This window comes from Ascaphus truei, chromosome 10, assembly GCF_040206685.1.
Source record: "Ascaphus truei isolate aAscTru1 chromosome 10, aAscTru1.hap1, whole genome shotgun sequence".
NCBI classification, from domain to species: domain Eukaryota; kingdom Metazoa; phylum Chordata; class Amphibia; order Anura; family Ascaphidae; genus Ascaphus; species Ascaphus truei.
In genome coordinates, this window is record NC_134492.1 from 55810852 (window position 1) to 55833582 (window position 22731).

General features: G+C 34.7%; 23 non-coding genes across 23 annotated transcripts; all 23 read right to left on the reverse strand.

Moving 5' to 3' along the window:
• Positions 1-8: 8 nt before the first annotated feature.
• Positions 9-81, reverse strand: TRNAK-UUU (transfer RNA lysine (anticodon UUU)). Its single transcript has one exon. It is a non-coding gene; the product is annotated as a tRNA-Lys (tRNA).
• An 808-nt stretch (positions 82-889) lies between these two features.
• TRNAK-UUU (transfer RNA lysine (anticodon UUU)) lies at positions 890-962 on the reverse strand. The gene has a single exon. It is a non-coding gene; the product is annotated as a tRNA-Lys (tRNA).
• An 808-nt stretch (positions 963-1770) lies between these two features.
• Positions 1771-1843, reverse strand: TRNAK-UUU (transfer RNA lysine (anticodon UUU)). The gene has a single exon. It is a non-coding gene; the product is annotated as a tRNA-Lys (tRNA).
• Positions 1844-2931: 1088 nt separating this feature from the next.
• Positions 2932-3004, reverse strand: TRNAK-UUU (transfer RNA lysine (anticodon UUU)). The gene has a single exon. It is a non-coding gene; the product is annotated as a tRNA-Lys (tRNA).
• Positions 3005-3810: 806 nt separating this feature from the next.
• On the reverse strand, positions 3811-3883 carry TRNAK-UUU (transfer RNA lysine (anticodon UUU)). Its single transcript has one exon. It is a non-coding gene; the product is annotated as a tRNA-Lys (tRNA).
• Positions 3884-4691: 808 nt separating this feature from the next.
• TRNAK-UUU (transfer RNA lysine (anticodon UUU)) lies at positions 4692-4764 on the reverse strand. The gene has a single exon. It is a non-coding gene; the product is annotated as a tRNA-Lys (tRNA).
• An 808-nt stretch (positions 4765-5572) lies between these two features.
• Positions 5573-5645, reverse strand: TRNAK-UUU (transfer RNA lysine (anticodon UUU)). The gene has a single exon. It is a non-coding gene; the product is annotated as a tRNA-Lys (tRNA).
• Positions 5646-6452: 807 nt separating this feature from the next.
• On the reverse strand, positions 6453-6525 carry TRNAK-UUU (transfer RNA lysine (anticodon UUU)). The gene has a single exon. It is a non-coding gene; the product is annotated as a tRNA-Lys (tRNA).
• Positions 6526-7333: 808 nt separating this feature from the next.
• On the reverse strand, positions 7334-7406 carry TRNAK-UUU (transfer RNA lysine (anticodon UUU)). Its single transcript has one exon. It is a non-coding gene; the product is annotated as a tRNA-Lys (tRNA).
• An 808-nt stretch (positions 7407-8214) lies between these two features.
• On the reverse strand, positions 8215-8287 carry TRNAK-UUU (transfer RNA lysine (anticodon UUU)). Its single transcript has one exon. It is a non-coding gene; the product is annotated as a tRNA-Lys (tRNA).
• An 808-nt stretch (positions 8288-9095) lies between these two features.
• Positions 9096-9168, reverse strand: TRNAK-UUU (transfer RNA lysine (anticodon UUU)). The gene has a single exon. It is a non-coding gene; the product is annotated as a tRNA-Lys (tRNA).
• Positions 9169-10256: 1088 nt separating this feature from the next.
• Positions 10257-10329, reverse strand: TRNAK-UUU (transfer RNA lysine (anticodon UUU)). Its single transcript has one exon. It is a non-coding gene; the product is annotated as a tRNA-Lys (tRNA).
• Positions 10330-11135: 806 nt separating this feature from the next.
• TRNAK-UUU (transfer RNA lysine (anticodon UUU)) lies at positions 11136-11208 on the reverse strand. Its single transcript has one exon. It is a non-coding gene; the product is annotated as a tRNA-Lys (tRNA).
• An 808-nt stretch (positions 11209-12016) lies between these two features.
• On the reverse strand, positions 12017-12089 carry TRNAK-UUU (transfer RNA lysine (anticodon UUU)). The gene has a single exon. It is a non-coding gene; the product is annotated as a tRNA-Lys (tRNA).
• An 808-nt stretch (positions 12090-12897) lies between these two features.
• TRNAK-UUU (transfer RNA lysine (anticodon UUU)) lies at positions 12898-12970 on the reverse strand. The gene has a single exon. It is a non-coding gene; the product is annotated as a tRNA-Lys (tRNA).
• Positions 12971-13778: 808 nt separating this feature from the next.
• Positions 13779-13851, reverse strand: TRNAK-UUU (transfer RNA lysine (anticodon UUU)). The gene has a single exon. It is a non-coding gene; the product is annotated as a tRNA-Lys (tRNA).
• An 808-nt stretch (positions 13852-14659) lies between these two features.
• TRNAK-UUU (transfer RNA lysine (anticodon UUU)) lies at positions 14660-14732 on the reverse strand. The gene has a single exon. It is a non-coding gene; the product is annotated as a tRNA-Lys (tRNA).
• Positions 14733-15820: 1088 nt separating this feature from the next.
• Positions 15821-15893, reverse strand: TRNAK-UUU (transfer RNA lysine (anticodon UUU)). The gene has a single exon. It is a non-coding gene; the product is annotated as a tRNA-Lys (tRNA).
• Positions 15894-16700: 807 nt separating this feature from the next.
• TRNAK-UUU (transfer RNA lysine (anticodon UUU)) lies at positions 16701-16773 on the reverse strand. The gene has a single exon. It is a non-coding gene; the product is annotated as a tRNA-Lys (tRNA).
• An 808-nt stretch (positions 16774-17581) lies between these two features.
• TRNAK-UUU (transfer RNA lysine (anticodon UUU)) lies at positions 17582-17654 on the reverse strand. Its single transcript has one exon. It is a non-coding gene; the product is annotated as a tRNA-Lys (tRNA).
• An 809-nt stretch (positions 17655-18463) lies between these two features.
• On the reverse strand, positions 18464-18536 carry TRNAK-UUU (transfer RNA lysine (anticodon UUU)). Its single transcript has one exon. It is a non-coding gene; the product is annotated as a tRNA-Lys (tRNA).
• Positions 18537-19343: 807 nt separating this feature from the next.
• Positions 19344-19416, reverse strand: TRNAK-UUU (transfer RNA lysine (anticodon UUU)). Its single transcript has one exon. It is a non-coding gene; the product is annotated as a tRNA-Lys (tRNA).
• Positions 19417-20224: 808 nt separating this feature from the next.
• TRNAK-UUU (transfer RNA lysine (anticodon UUU)) lies at positions 20225-20297 on the reverse strand. The gene has a single exon. It is a non-coding gene; the product is annotated as a tRNA-Lys (tRNA).
• Positions 20298-22731: the final 2434 nt, after the last annotated feature.

The window sequence follows — 22731 nt, forward strand, 5'->3', positions numbered from 1 at the left end:
AAAAAAATCGCCCGAACAGGGACTTGAACCCTGGACCCTCAGATTAAAAGTCTGATGCTCTACCGACTGAGCTATCCAGGCTCTTACTTTGTGACTCTGGGGAAAAAAAAAACAGTTTATAAAAGAAGCAGAACCTTCCTTTCATCATTTCTAATATCTTTTTTTCTCAAACATTTATAAAGAAAGACATTGCGACAGTGTCCATTTTACAGTGACGTGATAAAGCAGATTCAAATTTAGGCATGACTAAAAACTACATGTTTAGCTTGAGTTGTGGACATCCAACGTTCTCTTCTATTCTACAACATATCGCCTATTCTGCGTTCCGTGAATAAAATGGGAAAACAAACACACAAAAAGAGGCGTGATCTATGATCATGAAAAATGCTCCCCTGCCGACAGTGTTGGTGTTTAATATTCATCAATGTTAGTTTTACTCAATACACCAATGTAGCAATATTGTATGATGTGACAGTTTTTATAAATTACATTCTAAAATGAAAGGATAGCAAAAGCAATTTGCTTGAAACATTGGCTTTACCTATGTTTACTTAGAAACATAAGGTAAGAAACATATCTGTTCGACTCAAGGTGTAATGTTTAAAATTCATCAATGCTAACTTAACGCCATAAAAAATTGCTGAATCTTGGAATGATGTGCCTGTTTCACAAATTCCATTTGAAAAGAAATGTACAGTAAACATACTTAGCTGGAAACTTTGCCTGTACCAAGTGGTATTAAGAATCAGTGATTTTACAGGAACAAGTCCATGTTTACTAGAAGGACTAGTGATTAAAATGATCAGCTATTAAAATGATCAACTTGTATATGCTGCACATGGTTTTGAAAACTCTACATTTTAACAAAGTATAAATCAAACATAAACAACGCCCGAACAGGGACTTGAACCCTGGACCCTCAGATTAAAAGTCTGATGCTCTACCGACTGAGCTATCCGGGCTCTTACTTTGTGCTCCTGGGGGAAAAAAAACCAGTTTATAAAAGAAGAAGAACCTTCCTTTCATCATTTCTAATATCTTTTTTTCTCAAACATTTATAAAGAAAGACATTGCAACAGTGTTCATTTTACAGTGACGTGATAAAGCAGATTCAAATTTAGGCATGACTAAAAACTACATGTTTAGCTTGAGTTGTGGACATCCAACGTTCTCTTCTATTCTACAACATATCGCCTATTCTGCGTTCCGTGAATAAAATGGGAAAACAAACACACAAAAAGAGGCGTGATCTATGATCATGAAAAATGCTCCCCTGCCGACAGTGTTGGTGTTTAATATTCATCAATGTTAGTTTTACTCAATACACCAATGTAGCAATATTGTATGATGTGACAGTTTTTATAAATTACATTCTAAAATGAAAGGATAGCAAAAGCAATTTGCTTGAAACATTGGCTTTACCTATGTTTACTTAGAAACATAAGGTAAGAAACATATCTGTTCGACTCAAGGTGTAATGTTTAAAATTCATCAATGCTAACTTAACGCCATAAACAATTGCTGAATCTTGGAATGATGTGCCTGTTTCACAAATTCCATTTGAAAAGAAATGTACAGTAAACATACTTAGCTGGAAACTTTGCCTGTACCAAGTGGTATTAAGAAACAGTGATTTGACAGGAACAAGTCCATGTTTACTAGAAGGACTAGTGATTAAAATGATCAGCGATTAAAATGATCAACTTGTATATGCTGCACATGGTTTTGAAAACTCTACATTTTAACAAAGTATAAATCAAACAAAAAAATCGCCCGAACAGGGACTTGAACCCTGGACCCTCAGATTAAAAGTCTGATGCTCTACCGACTGAGCTATCCGGGCTCTTATTTTGTGACTCTGGGGAAAAAAAAACAGTTTATAAAAGAAGCAGAACCTTCCTTTCATAATTTTCATCAGTGATTTGACAGGAACAAGTCCAAGTTTACTAGAAGGACTAGTGATTAAAATGATCAGCGATTAAAATGATCAACTTGTATATGCTGCACATGGTTTTGAAAACTCTACATTTTAACAAAATATAAATCAAACAAAACAACGCCCGAACAGGGACTTGAACCCTGTACCCTCAGAGTCTGATGCTCTACCGACTGAGCTATCCGGGCTCTTACTTTGTGCCTCTGGGAATAAAAAAACAGTTTATAAAAGAAGAAGAACCTTCCTTTCATCATTTCTAATATCTTTTTTTCTCAAACATTTATAAAGAAAGACATTGCAACAGTGTCCATTTTACAGTGACGTGATAAAGCAGATTGAAATTTAGGCATGACTAAAAACTACATGTTTAGCTTGAGTTGTGGACATCCAACGTTCTCTTCTATTCTACAACATATCGCCTATTCTGGGTTCCGTGTATAAAATGGAAAAACAAACACAAAAAAAGAGGCGTGATCTATGATCAGGAAAAATGCTCCCCTGCCGACAGTGTTGGTGTTTAATATTCCTCAATGTTAGTTTTACTCAATACACCAATGTAGCAATATTGTATGATGTGACAGTTTTTATAAATTACATTCTAAAATGAAAGGATAGCAAAAGCAATTTGCTTGAAACATTGGCTTTACCTATGTTTACTTAGAAACATAAGGTAAGAAACATATCTGTTCGACTCAAGGTGTAATGTTTAAAATTCATCAATGCTAACTTAACGCCATAAAAAATTGCTGAATCTTGGAATGATGTGCCTGTTTCACAAATTCCATTTGAAAAGAAATGTACAGTAAACATACTTAGCTGGAAACTTTGCCTGTACCAAGTGGTATTAAGAAACAGTGATTTGACAGGAACAAGTCCATGTTTACTAGAAGGACTAGTGATTAAAATGATCAGCGATTAAAATGATCAACTTGTATATGCTGCACATGGTTTTGAAAACTCTACATTTTAACAAAGTATAAATCAAACAAAAACATCGCCCGAACAGGGACTTGAACCCTGGACCCTCAGATTAAAAGTCTGATGCTCTACCGACTGAGCTATCCGGGCTCTTATTTTGTGCCTCTGGGAATAAAAAACAGTTTATAAAAGAAGCAGAACCTTCCTTTCATCATTTCTAATATCTTTTTTTCTCAAACATTTATAAAGAAAGACATTGCATCCGTGTCCATTTTACAGTGACGTGATAAAGCAGATTGAAATTTAGGCATGACTAAAAACTACATGTTTAGCTTGAGTTGTGGACATCCAACGTTCTCTTCTATTCTACAACATATCGCCTATTCTGGGCTCCGTGTATAAAATGGGAAAACAAACACAAAAAAAGAGGCGTGATCTATGATCAGGAAAAATGCTCCCCTGCCGACAGTGTTGGTGTTTAATATTCATCAATGTTAGTTTTACTCAATACACCAATGTAGCAATATTGTATGATGTGACAGTTTTTATAAATTACATTCTAAAATGAAAGGATAGCAAAAGCAATTTGCTTGAAACATTGGCTTTACCTATGTTTACTTAGAAACATAAGGTAAGAAACATATCTGTTCGACTCAAGGTGTAATGTTTAAAATTCATCAATGCTAACTTAACGCCATAAAAAATTGCTGAATCTTGGAATGATGTGCCTGTTTCACAAATTCCATTTGAAAAGAAATGTACAGTAAACATACTTAGCTGGAAACTTTGCCTGTACCAAGTGGTATTAAGAAACAGTGATTTGACAGGAACAAGTCCATGTTTACTAGAAGGACTAGTGATTAAAATGATCAGCTATTAAAATGATCAACTTGTATATGCTGCACATGGTTTTGAAAGCTCTACATTTTAACAAAGTATAAATCAAACATAAACATCGCCCGAACAGGGACTTGAACCCTGGACCCTCAGATTAAAAGTCTGATGCTCTACCGACTGAGCTATCCGGGCTCTTACTTTGTGCCTCTGGGGGAAAAAAAAACAGTTTATAAAAGAAGCAGAACCTTCCTTTCATCATTTCTATTATCTTTTTTTCTCAAACTTTTATAAAGAAAGACATTGCAACAGTGTCCATTTTACAGTGACGTGATAAAGCAGATTGAAATTTAGGCATGACTAGAAACTACATGTTTAGCTTGAGTTGTGGACATCCAACGTTCTCTTCTATTCTACAACATATCGCCTATTCTGCGTTCCGTGAATAAAATGGGAAAACAAACAGAAAAAAAGAGGCGTGATCTATGATCAGGAAAAATGCTCCCCTGCCGACAGTGTTGGTGTTTAATATTCATCAATGTTAGTTTTACTCAATACACCAATGTAGCAATATTGTATGATGTGACAGTTTTTATAAATTACATTCTAAAATGAAAGGATAGCAAAAGCAATTTGCTTGAAACATTGGCTTTACCTATGTTTACTTAGAAACATAAGGTAAGAAACATATCTGTTCGACTCAAGGTGTAATGTTTAAAATTCATCAATGCTAACTTAACGCCATAAACAATTGCTGAATCTTGGAATGATGTGCCTGTTTCACAAATTCCATTTGAAAAGAAATGTACAGTAAACATACTTAGCTGGAAACTTTGCCTGTACCAAGTGGTATTAAGAATCAGTGATTTGACAGGAACAAGTCCATGTTTACTAGAAGGACTAGTGATTAAAATGATCAGCGATTAAAATGATCAAATTGTATATGCTGCACATGGTTTTGAAAACTCTACATTTTAACAAAGTATAAATCAAACAAAAACATCGCCCGAACAGGGACTTGAACCCTGGACCCTCAGATTAAAAGTCTGATGCTCTACCGACTGAGCTATCCAGGCTCTTACTTTGTGACTCTGGGGAAAAAAAAAACAGTTTATAAAAGAAGCAGAACCTTCCTTTCATCATTTCTAATATCTTTTTTTCTCAAACATTTATAAAGAAAGACATTGCGACAGTGTCCATTTTACAGTGACGTTATAAAGCAGATTCATATTTAGGCATGACTAAAAACTACATGTTTAGCTTGAGTTGTGGACATCCAACGTTCTCTTCTATTCTACAACATATCGCCTATTCTGCGTTCTGTGAATAAAATGGGAAAACAAACTCAAAAAAAGAGGCGTGATCTATGATCAGGAAAAATGCTCCCCTGCCGACAGTGTTGGTGTTTAATATTCATCAATGTTAGTTTTACTCAATACACCAATGTAGCAATATTGTATGATGTGACAGTTTTTATAAATTACATTCTAAAATGAAAGGATAGCAAAAGCAATTTGCTTGAAACATTGGCTTTACCTATGTTTACTTAGAAACATAAGGTAAGAAACATATCTGTTCGACTCAAGGTGTAATGTTTAAAATTCATCAATGCTAACTTAACGCCATAAACAATTGCTGAATCTTGGAATGATGTGCCTGTTTCACAAATTCCATTTGAAAAGAAATGTACAGTAAACATACTTAGCTGGAAACTTTGCCTGTACCAAGTGGTATTAAGAATCAGTGATTTGACAGGAACAAGTCCATGTTTACTAGAAGGACTAGTGATTAAAATGATCAGCGATTAAAATGATCAACTTGTATATGCTGCACATGGTTTTGAAAACTCTACATTTTAACAAAGTATAAATCAAACAAAAAAATCGCCCGAACAGGGACTTGAACCCTGGACCCTCAGATTAAAAGTCTGATGCTCTACCGACTGAGCTATCCAGGCTCTTACTTTGTGACTCTGGGGAAAAAAAAACAGTTTATAAAAGAAGCAGAACCTTCCTTTCATCATTTCTAATATCTTTTTTTCTCAAACATTTATAAAGAAAGACATTGCGACAGTGTCCATTTTACAGTGACGTGATAAAGCAGATTCAAATTTAGGCATGACTAAAAACTACATGTTTAGCTTGAGTTGTGGACATCCAACGTTCTCTTCTATTCTACAACATATCGCCTATTCTGCGTTCCGTGAATAAAATGGGAAAACAAACACACAAAAAGAGGCGTGATCTATGATCATGAAAAATGCTCCCCTGCCGACAGTGTTGGTGTTTAATATTCATCAATGTTAGTTTTACTCAATACACCAATGTAGCAATATTGTATGATGTGACAGTTTTTATAAATTACATTCTAAAATGAAAGGATAGCAAAAGCAATTTGCTTGAAACATTGGCTTTACCTATGTTTACTTAGAAACATAAGGTAAGAAACATATCTGTTCGACTCAAGGTGTAATGTTTAAAATTCATCAATGCTAACTTAACGCCATAAAAAATTGCTGAATCTTGGAATGATGTGCCTGTTTCACAAATTCCATTTGAAAAGAAATGTACAGTAAACATACTTAGCTGGAAACTTTGCCTGTACCAAGTGGTATTAAGAATCAGTGATTTTACAGGAACAAGTCCATGTTTACTAGAAGGACTAGTGATTAAAATGATCAGCTATTAAAATGATCAACTTGTATATGCTGCACATGGTTTTGAAAACTCTACATTTTAACAAAGTATAAATCAAACATAAACAACGCCCGAACAGGGACTTGAACCCTGGACCCTCAGATTAAAAGTCTGATGCTCTACCGACTGAGCTATCCGGGCTCTTACTTTGTGCTTCTGGGGGAAAAAAAACCAGTTTATAAAAGAAGAAGAACCTTCCTTTCATCATTTCTAATATCTTTTTTTCTCAAACATTTATAAAGAAAGACATTGCAACAGTGTTCATTTTACAGTGACGTGATAAAGCAGATTCAAATTTAGGCATGACTAAAAACTACATGTTTAGCTTGAGTTGTGGACATCCAACGTTCTCTTCTATTCTACAACATATCGCCTATTCTGCGTTCCGTGAATAAAATGGGAAAACAAACACACAAAAAGAGGCGTGATCTATGATCATGAAAAATGCTCCCCTGCCGACAGTGTTGGTGTTTAATATTCATCAATGTTAGTTTTACTCAATACACCAATGTAGCAATATTGTATGATGTGACAGTTTTTATAAATTACATTCTAAAATGAAAGGATAGCAAAAGCAATTTGCTTGAAACATTGGCTTTACCTATGTTTACTTAGAAACATAAGGTAAGAAACATATCTGTTCGACTCAAGGTGTAATGTTTAAAATTCATCAATGCTAACTTAACGCCATAAACAATTGCTGAATCTTGGAATGATGTGCCTGTTTCACAAATTCCATTTGAAAAGAAATGTACAGTAAACATACTTAGCTGGAAACTTTGCCTGTACCAAGTGGTATTAAGAATCAGTGATTTGACAGGAACAAGTCCAAGTTTACTAGAAGGACTAGTGATTAAAATGATCAGCGATTAAAATGATCAACTTGTATATGCTGCACATGGTTTTGAAAACTCTACATTTTAACAAAGTATAAATCAAACAAAAAAATCGCCCGAACAGGGACTTGAACCCTGGACCCTCAGATTAAAAGTCTGATGCTCTACCGACTGAGCTATCCAGGCTCTTACTTTGTGACTCTGGGGAAAAAAAAAACAGTTTATAAAAGAAGCAGAACCTTCCTTTCATCATTTCTAATATCTTTTTTTCTCAAACATTTATAAAGAAAGACATTGCGACAGTGTCCATTTTACAGTGACGTGATAAAGCAGATTCAAATTTAGGCATGACTAAAAACTACATGTTTAGCTTGAGTTGTGGACATCCAACGTTCTCTTCTATTCTACAACATATCGCCTATTCTGCGTTCCGTGAATAAAATGGGAAAACAAACACACAAAAAGAGGCGTGATCTATGATCATGAAAAATGCTCCCCTGCCGACAGTGTTGGTGTTTAATATTCATCAATGTTAGTTTTACTCAATACACCAATGTAGCAATATTGTATGATGTGACAGTTTTTATAAATTACATTCTAAAATGAAAGGATAGCAAAAGCAATTTGCTTGAAACATTGGCTTTACCTATGTTTACTTAGAAACATAAGGTAAGAAACATATCTGTTCGACTCAAGGTGTAATGTTTAAAATTCATCAATGCTAACTTAACGCCATAAAAAATTGCTGAATCTTGGAATGATGTGCCTGTTTCACAAATTCCATTTGAAAAGAAATGTACAGTAAACATACTTAGCTGGAAACTTTGCCTGTACCAAGTGGTATTAAGAATCAGTGATTTTACAGGAACAAGTCCATGTTTACTAGAAGGACTAGTGATTAAAATGATCAGCTATTAAAATGATCAACTTGTATATGCTGCACATGGTTTTGAAAACTCTACATTTTAACAAAGTATAAATCAAACATAAACAACGCCCGAACAGGGACTTGAACCCTGGACCCTCAGATTAAAAGTCTGATGCTCTACCGACTGAGCTATCCGGGCTCTTACTTTGTGCTCCTGGGGGAAAAAAAACCAGTTTATAAAAGAAGAAGAACCTTCCTTTCATCATTTCTAATATCTTTTTTTCTCAAACATTTATAAAGAAAGACATTGCAACAGTGTTCATTTTACAGTGACGTGATAAAGCAGATTCAAATTTAGGCATGACTAAAAACTACATGTTTAGCTTGAGTTGTGGACATCCAACGTTCTCTTCTATTCTACAACATATCGCCTATTCTGCGTTCCGTGAATAAAATGGGAAAACAAACACACAAAAAGAGGCGTGATCTATGATCATGAAAAATGCTCCCCTGCCGACAGTGTTGGTGTTTAATATTCATCAATGTTAGTTTTACTCAATACACCAATGTAGCAATATTGTATGATGTGACAGTTTTTATAAATTACATTCTAAAATGAAAGGATAGCAAAAGCAATTTGCTTGAAACATTGGCTTTACCTATGTTTACTTAGAAACATAAGGTAAGAAACATATCTGTTCGACTCAAGGTGTAATGTTTAAAATTCATCAATGCTAACTTAACGCCATAAACAATTGCTGAATCTTGGAATGATGTGCCTGTTTCACAAATTCCATTTGAAAAGAAATGTACAGTAAACATACTTAGCTGGAAACTTTGCCTGTACCAAGTGGTATTAAGAAACAGTGATTTGACAGGAACAAGTCCATGTTTACTAGAAGGACTAGTGATTAAAATGATCAGCGATTAAAATGATCAACTTGTATATGCTGCACATGGTTTTGAAAACTCTACATTTTAACAAAGTATAAATCAAACAAAAAAATCGCCCGAACAGGGACTTGAACCCTGGACCCTCAGATTAAAAGTCTGATGCTCTACCGACTGAGCTATCCGGGCTCTTATTTTGTGACTCTGGGGAAAAAAAAACAGTTTATAAAAGAAGCAGAACCTTCCTTTCATAATTTTCATCAGTGATTTGACAGGAACAAGTCCAAGTTTACTAGAAGGACTAGTGATTAAAATGATCAGCGATTAAAATGATCAACTTGTATATGCTGCACATGGTTTTGAAAACTCTACATTTTAACAAAATATAAATCAAACAAAACAACGCCCGAACAGGGACTTGAACCCTGTACCCTCAGAGTCTGATGCTCTACCGACTGAGCTATCCGGGCTCTTACTTTGTGCCTCTGGGAATAAAAAAACAGTTTATAAAAGAAGAAGAACCTTCCTTTCATCATTTCTAATATCTTTTTTTCTCAAACATTTATAAAGAAAGACATTGCAACAGTGTCCATTTTACAGTGACGTGATAAAGCAGATTGAAATTTAGGCATGACTAAAAACTACATGTTTAGCTTGAGTTGTGGACATCCAACGTTCTCTTCTATTCTACAACATATCGCCTATTCTGGGTTCCGTGTATAAAATGGAAAAACAAACACAAAAAAAGAGGCGTGATCTATGATCAGGAAAAATGCTCCCCTGCCGACAGTGTTGGTGTTTAATATTCCTCAATGTTAGTTTTACTCAATACACCAATGTAGCAATATTGTATGATGTGACAGTTTTTATAAATTACATTCTAAAATGAAAGGATAGCAAAAGCAATTTGCTTGAAACATTGGCTTTACCTATGTTTACTTAGAAACATAAGGTAAGAAACATATCTGTTCGACTCAAGGTGTAATGTTTAAAATTCATCAATGCTAACTTAACGCCATAAAAAATTGCTGAATCTTGGAATGATGTGCCTGTTTCACAAATTCCATTTGAAAAGAAATGTACAGTAAACATACTTAGCTGGAAACTTTGCCTGTACCAAGTGGTATTAAGAAACAGTGATTTGACAGGAACAAGTCCATGTTTACTAGAAGGACTAGTGATTAAAATGATCAGCGATTAAAATGATCAACTTGTATATGCTGCACATGGTTTTGAAAACTCTACATTTTAACAAAGTATAAATCAAACAAAAACATCGCCCGAACAGGGACTTGAACCCTGGACCCTCAGATTAAAAGTCTGATGCTCTACCGACTGAGCTATCCGGGCTCTTATTTTGTGCCTCTGGGAATAAAAAACAGTTTATAAAAGAAGCAGAACCTTCCTTTCATCATTTCTAATATCTTTTTTTCTCAAACATTTATAAAGAAAGACATTGCATCCGTGTCCATTTTACAGTGACGTGATAAAGCAGATTGAAATTTAGGCATGACTAAAAACTACATGTTTAGCTTGAGTTGTGGACATCCAACGTTCTCTTCTATTCTACAACATATCGCCTATTCTGGGCTCCGTGTATAAAATGGGAAAACAAACACAAAAAAAGAGGCGTGATCTATGATCAGGAAAAATGCTCCCCTGCCGACAGTGTTGGTGTTTAATATTCATCAATGTTAGTTTTACTCAATACACCAATGTAGCAATATTGTATGATGTGACAGTTTTTATAAATTACATTCTAAAATGAAAGGATAGCAAAAGCAATTTGCTTGAAACATTGGCTTTACCTATGTTTACTTAGAAACATAAGGTAAGAAACATATCTGTTCGACTCAAGGTGTAATGTTTAAAATTCATCAATGCTAACTTAACGCCATAAAAAATTGCTGAATCTTGGAATGATGTGCCTGTTTCACAAATTCCATTTGAAAAGAAATGTACAGTAAACATACTTAGCTGGAAACTTTGCCTGTACCAAGTGGTATTAAGAAACAGTGATTTGACAGGAACAAGTCCATGTTTACTAGAAGGACTAGTGATTAAAATGATCAGCTATTAAAATGATCAACTTGTATATGCTGCACATGGTTTTGAAAGCTCTACATTTTAACAAAGTATAAATCAAACATAAACATCGCCCGAACAGGGACTTGAACCCTGGACCCTCAGATTAAAAGTCTGATGCTCTACCGACTGAGCTATCCGGGCTCTTACTTTGTGCCTCTGGGGGAAAAAAAAACAGTTTATAAAAGAAGCAGAACCTTCCTTTCATCATTTCTATTATCTTTTTTTCTCAAACTTTTATAAAGAAAGACATTGCAACAGTGTCCATTTTACAGTGACGTGATAAAGCAGATTGAAATTTAGGCATGACTAGAAACTACATGTTTAGCTTGAGTTGTGGACATCCAACGTTCTCTTCTATTCTACAACATATCGCCTATTCTGCGTTCCGTGAATAAAATGGGAAAACAAACAGAAAAAAAGAGGCGTGATCTATGATCAGGAAAAATGCTCCCCTGCCGACAGTGTTGGTGTTTAATATTCATCAATGTTAGTTTTACTCAATACACCAATGTAGCAATATTGTATGATGTGACAGTTTTTATAAATTACATTCTAAAATGAAAGGATAGCAAAAGCAATTTGCTTGAAACATTGGCTTTACCTATGTTTACTTAGAAACATAAGGTAAGAAACATATCTGTTCGACTCAAGGTGTAATGTTTAAAATTCATCAATGCTAACTTAACGCCATAAACAATTGCTGAATCTTGGAATGATGTGCCTGTTTCACAAATTCCATTTGAAAAGAAATGTACAGTAAACATACTTAGCTGGAAACTTTGCCTGTACCAAGTGGTATTAAGAATCAGTGATTTGACAGGAACAAGTCCATGTTTACTAGAAGGACTAGTGATTAAAATGATCAGCGATTAAAATGATCAAATTGTATATGCTGCACATGGTTTTGAAAACTCTACATTTTAACAAAGTATAAATCAAACAAAAAAATCGCCCGAACAGGGACTTGAACCCTGGACCCTCAGATTAAAAGTCTGATGCTCTACCGACTGAGCTATCCAGGCTCTTACTTTGTGACTCTGGGGAAAAAAAAAACAGTTTATAAAAGAAGCAGAACCTTCCTTTCATCATTTCTAATATCTTTTTTTCTCAAACATTTATAAAGAAAGACATTGCGACAGTGTCCATTTTACAGTGACGTTATAAAGCAGATTCATATTTAGGCATGACTAAAAACTACATGTTTAGCTTGAGTTGTGGACATCCAACGTTCTCTTCTATTCTACAACATATCGCCTATTCTGCGTTCTGTGAATAAAATGGGAAAACAAACTCAAAAAAAGAGGCGTGATCTATGATCAGGAAAAATGCTCCCCTGCCGACAGTGTTGGTGTTTAATATTCATCAATGTTAGTTTTACTCAATACACCAATGTAGCAATATTGTATGATGTGACAGTTTTTATAAATTACATTCTAAAATGAAAGGATAGCAAAAGCAATTTGCTTGAAACATTGGCTTTACCTATGTTTACTTAGAAACATAAGGTAAGAAACATATCTGTTCGACTCAAGGTGTAATGTTTAAAATTCATCAATGCTAACTTAACGCCATAAACAATTGCTGAATCTTGGAATGATGTGCCTGTTTCACAAATTCCATTTGAAAAGAAATGTACAGTAAACATACTTAGCTGGAAACTTTGCCTGTACCAAGTGGTATTAAGAATCAGTGATTTGACAGGAACAAGTCCATGTTTACTAGAAGGACTAGTGATTAAAATGATCAGCGATTAAAATGATCAACTTGTATATGCTGCACATGGTTTTGAAAACTCTACATTTTAACAAAGTATAAATCAAACAAAAAAATCGCCCGAACAGGGACTTGAACCCTGGACCCTCAGATTAAAAGTCTGATGCTCTACCGACTGAGCTATCCAGGCTCTTACTTTGTGACTCTGGGGAAAAAAAAAACAGTTTATAAAAGAAGCAGAACCTTCCTTTCATCATTTCTAATATCTTTTTTTCTCAAACATTTATAAAGAAAGACATTGCGACAGTGTCCATTTTACAGTGACGTGATAAAGCAGATTCAAATTTAGGCATGACTAAAAACTACATGTTTAGCTTGAGTTGTGGACATCCAACGTTCTCTTCTATTCTACAACATATCGCCTATTCTGCGTTCCGTGAATAAAATGGGAAAACAAACACACAAAAAGAGGCGTGATCTATGATCATGAAAAATGCTCCCCTGCCGACAGTGTTGGTGTTTAATATTCATCAATGTTAGTTTTACTCAATACACCAATGTAGCAATATTGTATGATGTGACAGTTTTTATAAATTACATTCTAAAATGAAAGGATAGCAAAAGCAATTTGCTTGAAACATTGGCTTTACCTATGTTTACTTAGAAACATAAGGTAAGAAACATATCTGTTCGACTCAAGGTGTAATGTTTAAAATTCATCAATGCTAACTTAACGCCATAAAAAATTGCTGAATCTTGGAATGATGTGCCTGTTTCACAAATTCCATTTGAAAAGAAATGTACAGTAAACATACTTAGCTGGAAACTTTGCCTGTACCAAGTGGTATTAAGAATCAGTGATTTTACAGGAACAAGTCCATGTTTACTAGAAGGACTAGTGATTAAAATGATCAGCTATTAAAATGATCAACTTGTATATGCTGCACATGGTTTTGAAAACTCTACATTTTAACAAAGTATAAATCAAACATAAACAACGCCCGAACAGGGACTTGAACCCTGGACCCTCAGATTAAAAGTCTGATGCTCTACCGACTGAGCTATCCGGGCTCTTACTTTGTGCTTCTGGGGGAAAAAAAACCAGTTTATAAAAGAAGAAGAACCTTCCTTTCATCATTTCTAATATCTTTTTTTCTCAAACATTTATAAAGAAAGACATTGCAACAGTGTTCATTTTACAGTGACGTGATAAAGCAGATTCAAATTTAGGCATGACTAAAAACTACATGTTTAGCTTGAGTTGTGGACATCCAACGTTCTCTTCTATTCTACAACATATCGCCTATTCTGCGTTCCGTGAATAAAATGGGAAAACAAACACACAAAAAGAGGCGTGATCTATGATCATGAAAAATGCTCCCCTGCCGACAGTGTTGGTGTTTAATATTCATCAATGTTAGTTTTACTCAATACACCAATGTAGCAATATTGTATGATGTGACAGTTTTTATAAATTACATTCTAAAATGAAAGGATAGCAAAAGCAATTTGCTTGAAACATTGGCTTTACCTATGTTTACTTAGAAACATAAGGTAAGAAACATATCTGTTCGACTCAAGGTGTAATGTTTAAAATTCATCAATGCTAACTTAACGCCATAAACAATTGCTGAATCTTGGAATGATGTGCCTGTTTCACAAATTCCATTTGAAAAGAAATGTACAGTAAACATACTTAGCTGGAAACTTTGCCTGTACCAAGTGGTATTAAGAAACAGTGATTTGACAGGAACAAGTCCATGTTTACTAGAAGGACTAGTGATTAAAATGATCAGCGATTAAAATGATCAACTTGTATATGCTGCACATGGTTTTGAAAACTCTACATTTTAACAAAGTATAAATCAAACAAAAAAATCGCCCGAACAGGGACTTGAACCCTGGACCCTCAGATTAAAAGTCTGATGCTCTACCGACTGAGCTATCCGGGCTCTTATTTTGTGACTCTGGGGAAAAAAAAACAGTTTATAAAAGAAGCAGAACCTTCCTTTCATAATTTTCATCAGTGATTTGACAGGAACAAGTCCAAGTTTACTAGAAGGACTAGTGATTAAAATGATCAGCGATTAAAATGATCAACTTGTATATGCTGCACATGGTTTTGAAAACTCTACATTTTAACAAAATATAAATCAAACAAAACAACGCCCGAACAGGGACTTGAACCCTGTACCCTCAGAGTCTGATGCTCTACCGACTGAGCTATCCGGGCTCTTACTTTGTGCCTCTGGGAATAAAAAAACAGTTTATAAAAGAAGAAGAACCTTCCTTTCATCATTTCTAATATCTTTTTTTCTCAAACATTTATAAAGAAAGACATTGCAACAGTGTCCATTTTACAGTGACGTGATAAAGCAGATTGAAATTTAGGCATGACTAAAAACTACATGTTTAGCTTGAGTTGTGGACATCCAACGTTCTCTTCTATTCTACAACATATCGCCTATTCTGCGTTCCGTGAATAAAATGGGAAAACAAACACAAAAAAAGAGGCGTGATCTATGATCAGGAAAAATGTTCCCCTGCCGACAGTGTTGGTGTTTAATATTCATCAATGTTAGTTTTACTCAATACACCAATGTAGCAATATTGTATGATGTGACAGTTTTTATAAATTACATTCTAAAATGAAAGGATAGCAAAAGCAATTTGCTTGAAACATTGGCTTTACCTATGTTTACTTAGAAACATAAGGTAAGAAACATATCTGTTCGACTCAAGGTGTAATGTTTAAAATTCATCAATGCTAACTTAACGCCATAAAAAATTGCTGAATCTTGGAATGATGTGCCTGTTTCACAAATTCCATTTGAAAAGAAATGTACAGTAAACATACTTAGCTGGAAACTTTGCCTGTACCAAGTGGTATTAAGAAACAGTGATTTGACAGGAACAAGTCCATGTTTACTAGAAGGACTAGTGATTAAAATGATCAGCGATTAAAATGATCAACTTGTATATGCTGCACATGGTTTTGAAAACTCTACATTTTAACAAAGTATAAATCAAACAAAAACAACGCCCGAACAGGGACTTGAACCCTGGACCCTCAGATTAAAAGTCTGATGCTCTACCGACTGAGCTATCCGGGCTCTTATTTTGTGTCTCTGGGGAAAAAAAAAACAGTTTATGAAAGAAGCAGAACCTTCCTTTCATCATTTCTAATATCTTTTTTTCTCAAACATTTATAAAGAAAGACATTGCAACCGTGTCCATTTTACAGTGACGTGATAAAGCAGATTCATATTTAGGCATGACTAAAAACTACATGTTTAGCTTGAGTTGTGGACATCCAACGTTCTCTTCTATTCTACAACATATCGCCTATTCTGGGTTCCGTGTATAAAATGGGAAAACAAACACAAAAAAGAGGCGTGATCTATGATCAGGAAAAATGCTCCCCTGCCGACAGTGTTGGTGTTTAATATTCCTCAATGTTAGTTTTACTCAATACACCAATGTAGCAATATTGTATGATGTGACAGTTTTTATAAATTACATTCTAAAATGAAAGGATAGCAAAAGCAATTTGCTTGAAACATTGGCTTTACCTATGTTTACTTAGAAACATAAGGTATGAAACATATCTGTTCAACTCAAGGTGTAATGTTTAAAATTCATCAATGCTAACTTAACGCCATAAAAAATTGCTGAATCTTGGAATGATGTGCCTGTTTCACAAATTCCATTTGAAAAGAAATGTACAGTAAACATACTTAGCTGGAAACTTTGCCTGTACCAAGTGGTATTAAGAAACAGTGATTTGACAGGAACAAGTCCATGTTTACTAGAAGGACTAGTGATTAAAATGATCAGTGATTAAAATGATCAACTTGTATATGCTGCACATGGTTTTGAAAACTCTACATTTTAACAAAGTATAAATCAAACAAAAACAACGCCCGAACAGGGACTTGAACCCTGGACCCTCAGATTAAAAGTCTGATGCTCTACCGACTGAGCTATCCGGGCTCTTACTTTGTGTCTCTGGGGAAAAAAAAAACAGTTTATGAAAGAAGCAGAACCTTCCTTTCATCATTTCTAATATCTTTTTTTCTCAAACATTTATAAAGAAAGACATTGCAACCGTGTCCATTTTACAGTGACGTGATAAAGCAGATTCAAATTTAGGCATGACTAAAAACTACATGTTTAGCTTGAGTTATGGACATCCAACGTTCTCTTCTATTCTACAACATATCGCCTATTCTGGGTTCCGTGTATAAAATGGGAAAACAAACACAAAAAAAGAGGCGTGATCTATGATCAGGAAAAATGCTCCCCTGCCGACAGTGTTGGTGTTTAATATTCCTCAATGTTAGTTTTACTCAATACACCAATGTAGCAATTTGGTATGATGTGACAGTTTTTATAAATTACATTCTAAAATGAAAGGATAGCAAAAGCAATTTGCTTGATACATTGGCTTTACCTATGTTTACTTAGAAACATAAGGTAAGAAACATATCTGTTCGACTCAAGGTGTAATGTTTAAAATTCATCAATGCTAACTTAACGCCATAAAAAATTGCTGAATCTTGGAATGATGTGCCGGTTTCACAAATTCCATTTGAAAAGAAATGTACAGTAAACATACTTAGCTGGAAACTTTGCCTGTACCAAGTGGTATTAAGAAACAGTGATTTGACAGGAACAAGTCCATGTTTACTAGAAGGACTAGTGATTAAAATGATCAGCGATTAAAATGATCAACTTGTATATGCTGCACATGGTTTTGAAAACTCTACATTTTAACAAAGTATAAATCAAACATAAACAACGCCCGAACAGGGACTTGAACCCTGGACCCTCAGATTAAAAGTCTGATGCTCTACCGACTGAGCTATCCGGGCTCTTACTTTGTGCCTCTGGGGGGAAAAAAAAACAGTTTATAAAAGAAGCAGAACCTTCCTTTCATCATTTCTAATATCTTTTTTTCTCAAACATTTATAAAGAAAGACATTGCAACAGTGTCCATTTTACAGTGACGTGATAAAGCAGATTGAAATTTAGGCATGACTAAAAACTACATGTTTAGCTTGAGTTGTGGACATCCAACGTTCTCTTCTATTCTACAACATATCGCCTATTCTGCGTTCTGTGAATAAAATGGGAAAACAAACACAAAAAAAGAGGCGTGATCTATGATCAGGAAAAATACTCCCCTGCCGACAGTGTTGGTGTTTAATATTCCTCAATGTTAGTTTTACTCAATACACCAATGTAGCAATATTGTATGATGTGACAGTTTTTATAAATTACATTCTAAAATGAAAGGATAGCAAAAGCAATTTGCTTGAAACATTGGCTTTACCTATGTTTACTTAGAAACATAAGGTAAGAAACATATCTGTTCGACTCAAGGTGTAATGTTTAAAATTCATCAATGCTAACTTAACGCCATAAACAATTGCTGAATCTTGGAATGATGTGCCTGTTTCACATATTCCATTTGAAAAGAAATGTACAGTAAACATACTTAGCTGGAAACTTTGCCTGTACCAAGTGGTATTAAGAAACAGTGATTTGACAGGAACAAGTCCATGTTTACTAGAAGGACTAGTGATTAAAATGATCAGCGATTAAAATGATCAACTTGTATATGCTGCACATGGTTTTGAAAACTCTACATTTTAACAAAGTATAAATCAAACAAAAACAACGCCCGAACAGGGACTTGAACCCTGGACCCTCAGATTAAAAGTCTGATGCTCTACCGACTGAGCTATCCGGGCTCTTACTTTGTGTCTCTGGGGAAAAAAAAAACAGTTTATGAAAGAAGCAGAACCTTCCTTTCATCATTTCTAATATCTTTTTTTCTCAAACATTTATAAAGAAAGACATTGCAACCGTGTCCATTTTACAGTGACGTGATAAAGCAGATTGAAATTTAGACATGACTAAAAACTACATGTTTAGCTTGAGTTGTGGACATCCAACGTTCTCTTCTATTCTACAACATATCGCCTATTCTGGGCTCCGTGTATAAAATGGGAAAACAAACACAAAAAAAGAGGCGTGATCTATGATCAGGAAAAATACTCCCCTGCCGACAGTGTTGGTGTTTAATATTCCTCAATGTTAGTTTTACTCAATACACCAATGTAGCAATATTGTATGATGTGACAGTTTTTATAAATTACATTCTAAAATGAAAGGATAGCAAAAGCAATTTGCTTGAAACATTGGCTTTACCTATGTTTACTTAGAAACATAAGGTAAGAAACATATCTGTTCGACTCAAGGTGTAATGTTTAAAATTCATCAATGCTAACTTAACGCCATAAACAATTGCTGAATCCTGGAATGATGTGCCTGTTTCACAAATTCCATTTGAAAAGAAATGTACAGTAAACATACTTAGCTGGAAACTTTGCCTGTACCAAGTGGTATTAAGAACAGTGATTTGACAGGAACAAGTCCATGTTTACTAGAAGGACTAGTGATTAAAATGATCAGCGATTAAAATGATCAACTTGTATATGCTGCACATGGTTTTGAAAACTCTACATTTTAACAAAGTATAAATCAAACAAAAACAACGCCCGAACAGGGACTTGAACCCTGGACCCTCAGATTAAAAGTCTGATGCTCTACCGACTGAGCTATCCGGGCTCTTACTTTGTGTCTCTGGGGAAAAAAAAAACAGTTTATGAAAGAAGCAGAACCTTCCTTTCATCATTTCTAATATCTTTTTTTCTCAAACATTTATAAAGAAAGACATTGCAACAGTGTCCATTTTACAGTGACGTCATAAAGCAGATTCATATTTAGGCATGACTAAAAACTACATGTTTAGCTTGAGTTGTGGACATCCAACGTTCTCTTCTATTCTACAACATATCGCCTATTCTGCGTTCCGTGTATAAAATGGGAAAACAAACACAAAAAAAGAGGCGTGATCTATGATCAGGAAAAATGCTCCCCTGCCGACAGTGTTGGTGTTTAATATTCCTCAATGTTAGTTTTACTCAATACACCAATGTAGCAATATTGTATGATGTGACAGTTTTTATAAATTACATTCTAAAATGAAAGGATAGCAAAAGCAATTTGCTTGAAACATTGGCTTTACCTATGTTTACTTAGAAACATAAGGTAAGAAACATATCTGTTCGACTCAAGGTGTAATGTTTAAAATTCATCAATGCTAACTTAACGCCATAAAAAATTGCTGAATCTTGGAATGATGTGCCTGTTTCACAAATTCCATTTGAAAAGAAATGTACAGTAAACATACTTAGCTGGAAACTTTGCCTGTACCAAGTGGTATTAAGAAACAGTGATTTGACAGGAACAAGTCCATGTTTACTAGAAGGACTAGTGATTAAAATGATCAGCGATTAAAATGATCAACTTGTATATGCTGCACATGGTTTTGAAAACTCTACATTTTAACAAAGTATAAATCAAACAAAAACATCGCCCGAACAGGGACTTGAACCCTGGACCCTCAGATTAAAAGTCTGATGCTCTACCGACTGAGCTATCCGGGCTCTTATTTTGTGCCTCTGGGAATAAAAAACAGTTTATAAAAGAAGCAGAACCTTCCTTTCATCATTTCTAATATCTTTTTTTCTCAAACATTTATAAAGAAAGACATTGCATCCGTGTCCATTTTACAGTGACGTCATAAAGCAGATTCATATTTAGGCATGACTAAAAACTACATGTTTAGCTTGAGTTGTGGACATCCAACGTTCTCTTCTATTCTACAACATATCGCCTATTCTGGGCTCCGTGTATAAAATGGGAAAACAAACACAAAAAAAGAGGCGTGATCTATGATCAGGAAAAATGCTCCCCTGCCGACAGTGTTGGTGTTTAATATTCATCAATGTTAGTTTTACTCAATACACCAATGTAGCAATTTGGTATGATGTGACAGTTTTTATAAATTACATTCTAAAATGAAAGGATAGCAAAAGCAATTTGCTTGAAACATTGGCTTTACCTATGTTTACTTAGAAACATAAGGTAAGAAACATATCTGTTCGACTCAAGGTGTAATGTTTAAAATTCATCAATGCTAACTTAACGCCATAAAAAATTGCTGAATCTTGGAATGATGTGCCTGTTTCACAAATTCCATTTGAAAAGAAATGTACAGTAAACATACTTAGCTGGAAACTTTGCCTGTACCAAGTGGTATTAAGAAACAGTGATTTGACAGGAACAAGTCCATGTTTACTAGAAGGACTAGTGATTAAAATGATCAACTTGTATATGCTGCACATGGTTTTGAAAACTCTACATTTTAACAAAGTATAAATCAAACAAAAACAACGCCCGAACAGGGACTTGAACACTGGACCCTCAGATTAAAAGTCTGATACTCTACCGACTGAGCTATCCGGGCTCTTACTTTGTGTCTCTGGGGAAAAAAAAACAGTTTATAAAAGAAGCAGAACCTTCCTTTCATCATTTCTAATATCTTTTTTTCTCAAACATTTATAAAGAAAGACATTGCAACCGTGTCCATTTTACAGTGACGTGATAAAGCAGATTGAAATTTAGGCATGACTAAAAACTACATGTTTAGCTTGAGTTGTGGACATCCAACGTTCTCTTCTATTCTACAACATATCGCCTATTCTGCGTTCCGTGTATAAAATGGGAAAACAAACACAAAAAAAGAGGCGTGATCTATGATCATGAAAAATGCTCCCCTGCCGACAGTGTTGGTGTTTAATATTCCTCAATGTTAGTTTTACTCAATACACCAATGTAGCAATTTGGTATGATGTGACAGTTTTTATAAATTACATTCTAAAATGAAAGGATAGCAAAAGCAATTTGCTTGAAACATTGGCTTTACCTATGTTTACTTAGAAACATAAGGTAAGAAACATATCTGTTCGACTCAAGGTGTAATGTTTAAAATTCATCAATGCTAACTTAACGCCATAAAAAATTGCTGAATCTTGGAATGATGTGCCTGTTTCACAAATTCCATTTGAAAAGAAATGTACAGTAAACATACTTAGCTGGAAACTTTGCCTGTACCAAGTGGTATTAAGAAACAGTGATTTGACAGGAACAAGTCCATGTTTACTAGAAGGACTAGTGATTAAAATGATCAGCGATTAAAATGATCAACTTGTATATGCTGCACATGGTTTTGAAAACTCTACATTTTAACAAAGTATAAATCAAACAAAAACAACGCCCGAACAGGGACTTGAACCCTGGACCCTCAGATTAAAAGTCTGATGCTCTACCGACTGATCTATCCAGGCTCTTATTTTGTGCCTCTGGGAATAAAAAACAGTTTATAAAAGAAGCAGAACCTTCCTTTCATCATTTCTAATATCTTTTTTTCTCAAACATTTATAAAGAAAGACATTGCATCCGTGTCCATTTTACAGTGACGTGATAAAGCAGATTGAAATTTAGGCATGACTAAAAACTACATGTTTAGCTTGAGTTGTGGACATCCAACGTTCTCTTCTATTCTACAACATATCGCCTATTCTGGGCTCCGTGTATAAAATGGGAAAACAAACACAAAAAAAGAGGCGTGATCTATGATCAGGAAAAATGCTCCCCTGCCGACAGTGTTGGTGTTTAATATTCCTCAATGTTAGTTTTACTCAATACACCAATGTAGCAATTTGGTATGATGTGACAGTTTTTATAAATTACATTCTAAAATGAAAGGATAGCAAAAGCAATTTGCTTGAAACATTGGCTTTACCTATGTTTACTTAGAAACATAAGGTAAGAAACATATCTGTTCGACTCAAGATGTAATGTTTAAAATTCATCAATGCTAACTTAACGCCATAAAAAATTGCTGAATCTTGGAATGATGTGCCTGTTTCACAAATTCCATTTGAAAAGAAATGTACAGTAAACATACTTAGCTGGAAACTTTGCCTGTACCAAGTGGTATTAAGAAACAGTGATTTGACAGGAACAAGTCCATGT